Source organism: Hemitrygon akajei, chromosome 19 (assembly GCF_048418815.1).
Source record: "Hemitrygon akajei chromosome 19, sHemAka1.3, whole genome shotgun sequence".
In the NCBI taxonomy this organism is placed as follows: domain Eukaryota; kingdom Metazoa; phylum Chordata; class Chondrichthyes; order Myliobatiformes; family Dasyatidae; genus Hemitrygon; species Hemitrygon akajei.
Genome location: NC_133142.1, coordinates 48,993,689 through 49,006,485, shown reverse-complemented (window position 1 = coordinate 49,006,485; position 12,797 = coordinate 48,993,689). Strand labels below are relative to the sequence as shown.

The following is a 12,797-nucleotide window of genomic DNA, read 5'->3' as shown; positions in this document are numbered from 1 at the left end:
GTAATAAGTTAATGATTTGGGCTGAACATCTGACTTTAGCTCTGCTTCATTACCACCTGAAGTAGAAGGTATGCCTATTAGAGCTTGGCTTCATGGCATAAAGATGACCATAACACTGCAAGCTAAATCAATCCAGCTGGCTTTTTCCTCCATAATAAAAAAAAATCTTATTTTCTGTTGGTAATCTGGCATTTGTGCCAATTCTCTTATAGGTGACTGTTATGCTTTGAGTCAGGGGGCTGTTAATTTGTGCAGCAATGGAGTTGATCTTAATAGTCTTAAGATGTTCCAGTGCAAACCTCAGGGAGCACCTCACTGTTTGAGACACTGTCATCAGAGGAGACTTTTGAAGCGAGAATTCTTCTGTTCCCTCAAATGGAAATAAACGAGCCTGGTTTCTAAGAGCAGCAAGATGATCCTCCTTGGTGTTAGTCATTCAGATATGCATCCCTCACAATAGCACTGAATCCCATTGCTTATTATGGGACCTTGTTGTACTCAGGGTGGTTGGTGAGTTACTAGTGTAACAGTGATGACATCAGTTGAAAAGGACTTCATTTGCTGAAATCCCCTTTGAGGTATCCTGCCACAAAAAGATGCTGCTAGTATTCCAGTTTTTCTTGAGCTATTGAGCTCCTATGAGTTTCAGCTTCATTACAGACACTCCTGGAGCGTAGGGGTGCGAAGGCTTGTAAGGTCAGGTGGCTTTGTTCATTTGTCTTGATGCTATTTTTTTCCATGGAGGGGGCGAAAGCCTTTTAGTTTTACATCCATTAAAACTAATTGTGGGGTAAATTTAAGCCCCAAAGCATATTTCTCTTTACCATAAAAACATATTACTCTTTGCTTGGGATTGTCGGTAACAGGGTACCAGGGGTGTCTGTCATTCCAGTTCCCTGGGTGACTTTAATCCTTTCCCTACCATGTGGAAGATATGTGCATCAACACACTGACTGAAGAGCCACCTTTATTGCTGTTAGATTCTCAAATAAAAATTTTGAAATGTCAACTGTTTATTCCTCTCCATTGATGCTGCCTGACTTGCTGAGTTCCTCTGGTATTTTGTGTGTGTTGCCCTGGATTTCCAGCATCTTGTAGAATGTCTTGTGTTTTTAGCTTTGTCCTGATGTCCTTAAGGTAACATCTTCCCTAGCGTCATATTCTTCCGGATGAAAGCCTGGGTTATGTGCTCAAACCCAAGCATCTTCCAATATTGTTTTTGCAGAGGTGTGTGTGGGTGGAGGGAGGGTGGTGGTTGTCCCTGAACTGGAACTGATGAATGTGTTCTGTGACCCAGATTTGCTAGTGGAGGCAGTCTCAGTTGAAAAGAAATTGTCTGGATGATACACAATCCCCTTAAAAATAAATTTTCACTTCATCTAAGTGGGCAGCTGCGGTGATTCATTAAACCGTGTGTGAAAGATATAATGAGCTAATCTGTGGGAAAATCTACTGCATTTTTCCATGAAATTAGGGAGTGGTAGGAAAGGGAACAAACATTTAAGATGAATTTCAACAGAAATCTCTTCCTCATATTTCACTGCCCTGTTCTATTGTTAGAAGCTCTGTTTCTGACTATGTGTGCTAAACTTTTAACCATGAAACAGTGCTCACAAGGGAACTGAAGCATGGACTTATCTGTTCTGGGCAGGAGGGTGCCTCCTTTTAGTCTGAGCTGGCTTCAAAGATACTTCATTCCACACAGACCAGATTTTGATGTTATTTCATGTCCTGATTTTTTTTTTTGTGCAGCTGAAATCAGATTTAGTGTTAAAGGGATTAATCTAAAAGAAACCAAATTGATTTCTCAGAGCTGACCTTCTGATTTTACAGAGGGGCGTTAACTCTTAAAATGGCATATGGAAGTGCTGGAAAGGTTCAACACCAGCTAAAAGGCTTTGCTGTTGTTGCACGCCTTGACTGTAACATGGTATAGTGGCTGACATCAGCCATTGCTCAAGGAGCAAGTCCTTTTCTCTTCCTTTCTAGAGTCATAAAACACTAAAACATTTAAAAAGACCCTTTGGTCCATCTCGTCCATGCTGAACTATTAATCTGCCTAGTCCCATCGACCTGCTCCATAGCCCTCCTGTCCATGTACCTATTGAAATTTAACATAAGTGTTGAAATTGAACCTGCAGCTCATTCCACACTCTCACCACCCTTTAAGTGAAGAAGTTCTACCTTATGTTCCCCTTAAATATTTCACCCTTAACCTATGACCGTCAGTTGTCGTCCCACCCAACTTCAGTGAGAAAAGCCTGGTTGCATTTTTCCTGTCTATACCCCTCTTAATATAATTTTGTGTACCTCTATCAAATCTCCCCTCGATCTTCTACATTCCAAAGAATAAAGTTCTAACCAATTCAATCTTTCCTTACAACTCGGGTCCTCCAGTCCTGGGCAACATCCTAGTAAATTTTCTCGGTACTCTTTCAACCTTGTTTACATCTTTCCTGTAGGTAGATGACCAAAATTGCATACAATACTCCAAATTAGGCCTCACCAGTATCTTGTACAACTTCAACATAACATCCCAACTCCTGTACTCAAAATTTTGATTTATAAAGACCAATGTGCCAAAAGTTCTCTCTAATAGGTTTCAAAAGGTCCATTTAATGTCAGAGAAATGTATACAATATATATCCTGAAATTCTTTTTCTTCGCAAACATCCACGAAAACAGATGAGTGCCCCAAAGAATGAACGACAGTTAAATGTTAGAACCGAAAGCCTTCCCCCAGCTCCCCCCTCCCACACATAAGCAGCAGCAAAATGACGACCCCTCCCCACCAGCGAAAAGCATTGGCACCCTCCCCCAAGCACTCAAGCGTGCAGCAAAGCATCAATAAAGACACAGACTTGCAGTACCCCAAAGACTACTCATTCACCCGATAATCTGACATACCACAGGGTCTCTCTGTCCCTAAAAGGGAAAAGAGGTGTTCCTGCTTCAAAGCGAGAGGAGAGAGGTAACAAAACAACTTGCTAATTTATGGTGTTAAAAGTTTTTTCTGAGCTTTATGGACTCTATCTACCTGTGATACCACTTTCAAGTAATCCTACTGTTCTCCTCAGTGCCTTACCACTCACCATTTAAGTTGTTCTCTGGTATGTCTGTACTAAGATTACACTTGCAGATTCAGTTTACCGCTTTATCATCCAGAGCTTTGATTATAGATGACGAACAACACTGGACCCAGCACCAATCCTTGCGGCACACCACTAGTCACGCGCCTCCAGTCAAAGATGCAACTATCTTCTCCTGTGAAGCCAATGCCAAGTGCAATTCACTACCTCAATTTAAATGCCAAGCGAATGAACCTTGACCAACTTGCCATTTGGGATTTTGTCAAAGCCCTTGCTAAAGTCTATGTAGACAACATCAACTTTCCCGATATCTTCCTTGGTTAGATATGACCTACCTTGCACAAAGCCATGTTTACTATCCTAATTAATACTTGTCTATTTAAATAATTGCTCAGGTCCAAGCAATTTCTGCACTAGCCTCCCACAGGGTCTAAAGGAACACCTTGTCAAGTCCTGGGGATTTATTCACCCTAATTTGCCTCAAAATAGTAAACCTCTCCTCATCTGTAATCTGCAAGCAGTCCATAACCTCACTGCTGCTTTGCCTCACTTCTATAGACTACATGTCTATGTCTATGCAAATAACATATACAAAATGCTGGTGGAACTCAGCAGGCTAGGTAGCATCTACAGAAGAGAGTAAACAGTTGACATCTTGGGCTGAGACCCTTCTTCAAGGTCCTTTTCTAGGCATTGCTTGGATTTCCAGCATCTGCAGACTTTCTCATGTTTGTACAGATGAGAGAGATCTACTCCATCTCTTTTGGCTCCACGCATACATTACTACCCTGATCTTCCAGAGGGCAAACTTTGTTCCTTGCTATCCCTTTTGATCGTAATATATCTGTAAAGGCACCTGGGGTTCTTCTTCACCTTGACTGCGAGAGCAACTTCATGCATTTTTAGCCCTTCTGATTTCCTCAGGTGTTCCCTTGCATTTCTTATGCTCAAGTACCTCATCTACCACTTCCTGCCTATACCTGCCATGCACCACCACCTTAACCAGGACCTCAATATCTCTTAGAACCCAAGGTTCCCTTGCCTTTTCTACATTCTCTTTGCTCGCTGCTCCAATCACTTTATCTTGCCGTTCTCAATTTTCTCTATTTCCTCTGTTCTTTTGACTGTTCCAATTAGCAGTTGTTTTCACTCCCAGATGAACTCAATGCCCTTTATGGTCACTTTGACCGTCAAAATATGGAGACACTTCCATGAGCTTCCGCGGCTCCGGATGACCCTGTGATTTCAGTCTGTTTTGACTGTTTCACCCTCTGATATAAAATAGTCTTACTTCAGTTATTACTCTCTTGCATCCAAAGGCTATTCCAATATATATTCTAAAGGCTTCAGCACTCAGTCCAGGAAAAAATTTTCAGTTAAAGACTGTTATGATTTTAATAAACACTGGTTTGAAATTACCATGGAGCTCCTCTCGGGCGGATGAAATGGACTTTGGGCTTTCTGAATGGGAAGCAGGTTCTTGTTGGCCTGGTTTGTATTTTTCCCCTCAACCAACATCACTGGATCAAATCATCTGCTTTTTTTAAATATCTGGATGACTTTGACATTCTCCCCACTGGTCCCAGTTGCTCACGTACAGCCCATAACCTTCCAAACCCCTCCGCTCTATGTACCTATCTAAATTCCTCTTAAGTGCTACAGTAGTGACCTCACCAACCACTTCCTCTGCTAGTTCATTCCGAGTACTCACTACCCGCTGTATAACAAAGCTTCTTTAAAATTTCTCCCTTCTTGTCTTGCATCTGTGCCCTCTAGTTTTCACCTCCCCAAACCATGGTGAAAAGTCCATGATTATCCTGCTTACCCATACTCCTCATGGCTTTCTAAACTTCTCTGAATTTACTTCCTTTTCTGAGGTCTATAGCCAGCGTGAAAGATGATGGAATTTGTGCCAATATGCAATGGAGCAGGTGCAGAGGCCTGAGTTCTGAGATGTGGGTGGTGGGGGAAAATCCTTCATGATGCTTGGGGTGTAAACAGAGGTAGGTAGAGAAAATCAAACAACTCTGGAACTGTGAAGTGCAGATCACAACAGTGCTAGGAATCTGAAATAAATGGGAATGCAGAAAATACTCAGCAGTTAAACAGGTTATGTTTTGCCTTACTAAACAGTAAATAGGGCATTTCTGCCTTTTCTATGTGATTCATTGGAAAAGAACGTGGACTTCTCACTTGTGTGTGTGATGTGCATATGTTGCTTACTAATTTAATCCTTCTCTTTAAAGCTATAGGTATGTAAGGCAATAAGTTATTAGGAGCCGAAATAGGCCATTTGGCCTATCAAGTCCACTCCGCCATTTCATCATGGCTGATCCATTTCCCTGTCAGCCCCAATCTCCTGGCTTCTTCCTGTATCCCTTCATACTAATCAAGGATCTATCAACCTCCACTTTAAACATACCCAGTAACTTGGCCTCCACTGTGACCTGTGTCAATGAATTCTACAGATTCGCCACTCTTTGGCTAAAGAAACACCTCTTCATCTTCATTTCTAAATGGACATACCTCTATTCTGAAACTGTCCTTTGGTCCTAGATTTCCCCCACCACAGGAAAAGTCCTCTCCACATCCACCTTTCAATATTCAATAGGTTTAACTCGATAACTAAAGGCTCTGGGATGACAGCTTTCCAGATGTTGTTCAATCATATATGGAAAGTTGTCATCCCAGTGCCTTTAGTTATAAAGTTTCAAACTCTTTCTCATAGCCACACAATATAATCTCTTTTCCTTTAGAAATGTATCCCTGATTCCCTTGCTAGATGTCCAATTTCTTGTTATCCCCTCCTTTTCATCATCATCTTTTGCAGAGTTGGAACGTGTCCATGTTGTGAATGTTAAGCATGTGGCCTTGCATTGTATGACATTAACATAATTTGTTTTCAATAAGCAAGGCACATGATTTGTTCAATGTTTTGTAAACTCTGGCTCTGGGACACTATTCCATGAGCCTGTCTTGACTACTACTACTGTCCACAAGAGTTGGACATGTTTATCATTTGTTTCTCTACAGATTTAAATACAACCTTGTTCTCTCTTGCATGAAATGAAGCCAGTAATCCCCAAACTTTGATTGAAAGCTCTGATTGTTCACAGTCATGAAAATAAGAACCATTCTCTTCTCCAAACTAACCCAACACAATAAATACCACAGAGGCTAAATTCAAAGGGTGAAAAATGCAGGACGGAGGGCGTTGTATTTAAATGCAAGTCGAATTCGGAATAAGGTGGATAAATTCGTGGTGCAGTTACAGATTGGTCGGTATGATGTTGTGGGCATCACTGAGTCGTGGCCGAAAGAATGTCCATAGTAGTTGGGAACTTGATATCAAAGGATCTACTTTGTATCGAAAGGACAGGCAGGAAGGCATAGGTGATAGTGTGGCTCTGTTGGTGAGAGGTGGAATTACATGTTTAGAAAGAGGTGACATAGTGTCAGAGAATGTTGAATCACTGTGGGTGGAGTTAAGAAACTGCAAGGGTAAAACTACCCATTATGAGAATCATATATAGGCCTCCAAATAGTAGCCAAAATGTGGGGTTGAGATTGCAAAGGAATCTGGACAGGACATGTAATAAGGGTAATGTCACAATGTAATGGGGGACTTCAATATGCAAGGGAATTGGGAAAATGAGGTTGGTGTCAAATCACAGGAGAGGGAATTTGTTGAATGCCTATGAGATGGCTTTTTAGAGCAGCTTGTGCTTGAGCCTGCTCGGGGAAAGGCCATCTTAGATTGGGTGTTGCGTAGTAATCCAGATTTTATTAGGGAGCTTAATGTAAAGGAACCCTTAGCAGGCAGTGATCATAATATGATTGAATCCATACTGCAATTTGAGAGGGGGAAGCATAAGTCAGATGCATTAGTATTGAAGTGGAATAGAGGGAACTACAAAGGAATGAGAGGTAAACTTGCCCAGGTGGATTGGAGGAGGATACTGGCGGGGATGACGGCAGAGCAGAGATGACTGAAGTTTCTGGGAATAATTCACAAAGCACAGGATAGATATGTCCCCCAGATGTAGTTCTCAAATGGCAGGGGTAGGCATCCGTGGCTGACAAAGGAAGTTGAAGACTGAATAAAAGCCAAGGAAAGGGCATATAATGTAGCAAAAGTGAGTGAGACGTTGGATGATTTGGAAGTTTTTAAAATCTAACAAAAGGCAACTAAAAAAGCCATAAGAATGGAAAAGATGAAATATGAGGGCAAACTAGGCAATAGTACAAAGTCGGATATAAAGCTTTTTCAGTTATATAAAGAGAAAAAGGGAGATGAGAGTTGATATTGGACCTCTGGAAAATGATGCTGGTGAGGTAGTAATGCAGGTCAAAGAAATGGCGGATTAACTTAATAAGTACTTTGCTTCAGTCTTTGGAAGTCACCAGCAGTGTGCAAGAGTGTCTGGGAGCAGGAGTGAGTGCCATTGCTATTACAAAAAGAAAAGGTGCTAGGTCAACTCAAAGGTCTTAAGGTGGATAAGTCACCTGGACCAAGTGGACTACATCACAGAGTCCTGTGAGAGGTTGCTGAAGTGATAGCAGATGCATTAGTTATGATCTTTCAAGAATCACTTGTTTCTGGCATGGAAAATTGCAAATGTCACTCCACTCCTTAAGAAGGGAGGATGGCAAAAGAAAGGAAATTATAGGCCATTTAGCTTAACCTCAGTGGTTGGGAAAGTGTCGGAGTCCATTATTGAGGATGATGTTTCAGGGTACTTGGAGACTAATGATAAAATAAGTCAAAGTCAGCATGGTTTCTGTAAAAGGAAATTTTGCCTGACAGATCGGTTGGGAGTTCTTTGAGGAAGTAACCAGCAGGGTGGATAACAGAAAGGGAGTGGATGTCATTTACTTTATTTTCAGATGGCATTTGATAAGGTGCCACACATAAGGCTGCTTAACAAGATAAAATCCTATGGCATTATAGGAAAGGTACAGGCATGAATAGAGGAATGGCTGACAGGCAGAAGGCAGAGAATGGGAATAAAGGAGGCCTTTTCTGGGTGGCTGCCAGTGACTTGTGGTGTTCCTCGTGTCAGTATTGGGACCGCTAGTTTTCACATTGGTTGTCAATAATTTAGATAATGGAATTGATGGCTTTGTGGCAAATTTGCAGATGAAACAAAGATTGCTGAAGGGGTAGGTAGTGCTGAGGGAGCAATGTGATTGCAGATGGACTGAGACAAATTGGAAGAATGGGGAAAAAATTGGTAGATGGAATAGTGTTGGGAAATATAATGCGCTGTAAGGTTTTACTGCTAATGGTTTCTCCGTAATGTTCCACAGCTAACGTAATGGTTTCTCTGTAATGTTTCACTACTAAGGTAATGGTTTCTCTATGGCAGCACTGTTTGGATTATGACTAGAGATAATGGAGGCTTTGGAATGTGTGCCATCCAATGTTGTTCTATTTGGGGTCTGAGAGAAGGGATTTTGCATCTTTTGTTGGCGAGAGATGAAGAGAGAAGGCGTGAGTGGAGGGAGTTGGCAGACCAATGGACGGAGTGGACTTTGAGCGAGGATCCGGGGGTCAGCGATGCTCGGAGGAGGTCGATGTGGAACGAATGGATGGAACCATGAACTCCAACATGCATATTAGACTGTTTCCTTAAAATGGGCCCTTTATCTTTTTATTTTCTTTACCAACCCTATAGTCAGATTAAGATTTATAAAATTCAGTCATTTAATAGCATATGATGTACTCTGATATTTTACGGTAAAGATTTGTAACTGGGCGACACATCACGCAACATCCACCCAAGCAAGATTTCTCAAGTTTGGCCGGGCTGGAGGCTGTCTTCCCCGAGATTAAACTGCTAGCCGAAGCGGAGGGTTACAGTATGATGATGCATTTTGGCAGAAGGAACAAAAGTGCAGACTATTATCTGAACAAGGAGAAAATTCAAACATCAGAGGAGCAGAGGGACTTGGGAGTCCTCGTGCAGAACTCCCAGAATATTGATTTGCAGGTTAAGTCTGTGGTAAAGTAGGCAAATAAGTTGGCAGTTATTTCAAGGGGAATAAAATATTAAAAACAAGTGTATGATGCTGAGGCTTTATAATGTACTAGTTGGGTTGCACTTGGAGTATTGTCAGTAGTTTTTGGCCCCATATCTCAGAAAGGATGTGTTGTCAATGGAAAGAGTCCAGAGAAGGTTCATGAGGATGATTCCGGGAATGAAGTGGTTAAGATATGAGGAGTGTTTGGCAGCTTTGGGCCTGTAATCACTGGAATTTAGAGGAATGTGGGGGGTGGGGATCTCATTGACACCTACCAAATGTTGAAAGGGCTAGTTAAGGTGGATGTGGAGAGGATGTTTCCAGTGGTGGCACAGCCTCAAAGCAGAAGGGCGATCCTTTAGAACAAAGGTAAGGAGGATTTATTTTATATAGCCAGAGAGTAGCGAATCTGTGGAATACTGTCATAGACAGCTGAGGAGGCCAAGACTGTGGTATATTTAAAGTGAAAGTTGATAGTTTCCTGATTGGTCAAGGCATTAAAGGTTATGGCGAGAAGGCAGGTTGTTGGGGTTGAGTGGAATCCGGGATCAGTCATGATGGAACGGCACAGCAGACGCGATGCGCTGAATGGCTTAATTCTGCTCCTTTGTCCTATGGTCTAAAGCTTGATGTCGCAGACCATGCAATTTATGGGGCTATCATAAGGATTGCTGAGAATTCTGGCCAGTCCTGTGGCCTGCATACTGTATATTTTGTATTTGGTTCTTTTTTACTTTGAATCTGATTTGCTGCCTTAGATCAAGAACAATAACAGATAATCTTCGGCATCACTTGTCCACATCAGTTGTCATTAAACTTGTCAATTGTCTAATCAAGTTGTTACGCATAAAGACTTGGCTTTACATCATGAGGAAACAGGACAGAGGGATCTACTGGCCTCCTGATGGCTATCATTAAAAATCTCCATGGTCAGACAAGCTTAAATGGTTCAGATAGATTTAAATAAATTTAGAAGGGTGAACAAGGATTTGATTGAAACATAAAATACTGAGAGGTCAGGTGCAAAGGATTCTTCTTTTTGCAAAATGATTAAAACTTGGATCACTGTATTAAGTACAAAGATTTGCCATTTAAGATTGAGACAAGATATTTTTTACATACGGAGTGTCCTCAATCTTTGGAGCTTCTTCCTCATGGAAGCAGACAGTCAAAGTAATGAGGAACTGAGTTTCCATCAGATCACCCATAACTGTAAGTAGTGGAGCAGGCAGGAACGGTCAAATGGCTGACTCCTGCTTGTAACTTGTACGTCAGTAAATTATGAAAACAATTCCTGCTGTCTTTATGGCGTTTGTACCTTCTCCCCAAGAACACATGGGCTGCCTCTGGTTGCTCTGACTTCCTCCCAAATTCCAAAGATGTATGGGTTAGTAGATCACATGGTGCAATTGGGTGCCTTGGGCTTGTTGAGCTGGAAGGGCCTGTTGCCAGCTGCTGTCTGCAAAATTGTCAGCCACAGGTAAGGCTGATTTGTTTCAAGTATTTAATGAAAATACTGAGTGGACACTTCTGTTTGGTGGTCAGCAATATCTCAGCAGTACAGAAGACATTACCCAGGTCATTTATCCTGCCCATGAATTTAAATCTCAACTATTGGATTTAATGTTCCAAATGCGAAATTGACGACTTTCAGATTAACATGGTTTCCGATATTGCAGCAGTAACTACAGTTGTAATATTTCCATGCCTCACTTGGTAGTGTGGCTGTATCTTTAGAGCATTTCTTACCTGTCATAGCGATCATTATTTGCCCTGAATCTTAAGTGAATTTGGGGAGATTATCTAATCCAGATAATGTTCCCGTTTTGCTCCATCTTAATTCACACTGTGACTTTTGTCGGAAACCTCTGCCTTTTGACACACTTCAGCTCAGCTGTTCAGTGTGTACATTACAGGCTGATGGCAAAGGATCAAAAGTAGTTCAATGTATTAAATATTCCTCTGGTTACTTACTGTATGCTTTGTATTAGCCTTGGATCCAATTATGGCAAGGCACATGTCTGAAGGCAGTAAGTGAAGTCGTGATTTTTTTTCTTTCAAACTCATGTTAATTGATTCAGACTGACAAAAGAAAAATGCCTCTGCAAGTGTGTAGCTGCAGGGGCCAAACTTTCCAATCTCTGTGCACCTGATTCAGACACTGTATGGTTTCTCATTGCTTTTGTGGATAACTCGCTAGTTGAGGAAAATTTGTGCTTAACTGAGGGCATTTGATAGTGAGGATATAGATTTAAGGTAAGTAGTATAGAATCATGGGATTGGTAGCAGAGGAGAAATTCAGTGTATGTGGTGGACCATAATTTGGAATGTATTTCCTGAAAAGATGGTAAACATACGTTAAGTAGAAGGTTGCAAAAAGGGAGTAGAGTATGTACCCAAAAATCCTCGGGCATTTTGTATCTAATTGCATTGCTGAAAAAAAAGAGGCATGGGCAAAATGACTGTGTGTATGTGTATAAAGAGATTAATTACATGGTTTCCATTAGATGGATTCATGTCAGGTTCAGTTTCTTGTCACGTGCACGAGTAGGGTGAGGTGCAGGTACATGGAAAATTTGCATGCAGAGGTATCACCAGCAGGTAAGTTCAGATAATGCACAACTAAGTCATACATTAATTATATAAGACAGTGACATGAGAGATAAAAGTACAACATTGTTAGACACACTAAGACGCAAACAGACAAGTTCATGATAGGCCAAGATCTGTAGTGTTCCATTGCTCAGGTAGGATTAGGATTGTGTGGGTTGGCTTAGGAACCTATTGGTTGTTGGAAGGCAGATTTAGGGGCCTTAGGCTTCTGTACTTCCTGCCTTACGGAAACAGTGAGAAGAGGACATGACCTTGCTGATGGGGATCCTTGAAGATAAATGCCCCCTTTTTGGGGCAGTATTTCCTGTAAATGGCAGTGATCTGAAGTAATTGTAGGATAAGAGAGGAATTGGGGAACAGTTGTGTTTTTCATCCAGATGGTAGCAGGAGTATGTTATCTTGAATCCTGATAGCATGGTTGAGGCAGAAACCCACATTACATTTATCCCAGTGTACTGAGTGAGCTATGACTGGTGCTAGAAGATGGCTCTTTTTCAGTCAGCATGAAGAAGGTGGACTGATTGGCCTCTTCTTGTATCATCAATTTCTGTGAATCGTCCATGATAAGGAAACTTCTAGATGGAGTTCAGACTGGGAATTCTGAATTCAATTGAGGCCAAGAAGATGAACCAAATGGTTTGTTACTCTAAAGTTAGCACGAGTAAGATTGATCTTGCAGGTGTTATCAACATCTGTCATTTATTTATCTGCTTTAGAAATGTATAAGTAGTTTGCATGACTTAATTTATATTCAAAACAGTTATATACCTGAATGGATTCTAATTTTGTTAATGATAGAAGGTTCATGTACATATTTAATAATAGTGGTGAAACTTAAAGAATTTCATCTGGGATTTTTCTGACAGACTCTTGAAAAGCTGAATGCAGTTTTTGGTCACAGAAAACTCATCCAGCTCACAGAAGTATTGGTCATATTGTAAAAGTGTATGAAGTTTTCAAAATAAAATTTGAATGCATTCTGATGGCTTTTCCATTTCAGTACGTGGTGAGTCATTAATGATAAGGGAACATCCTGCTACCTTGGGGCCTTGGTGTTTTGAAAACAAAATG

The 12,797-nt window shown here is 41.2% G+C and overlaps 1 protein-coding gene across 9 annotated transcripts in view; it reads left to right on the top strand.

Annotated features, from left to right (window-relative positions):
- Positions 1-12,797, top strand: part of itpr1b (inositol 1,4,5-trisphosphate receptor, type 1b) — a 532,858-nt gene that overhangs the window by 276,624 nt on the left and 243,437 nt on the right. The gene's annotated exons all lie outside the window — the stretch shown is intronic.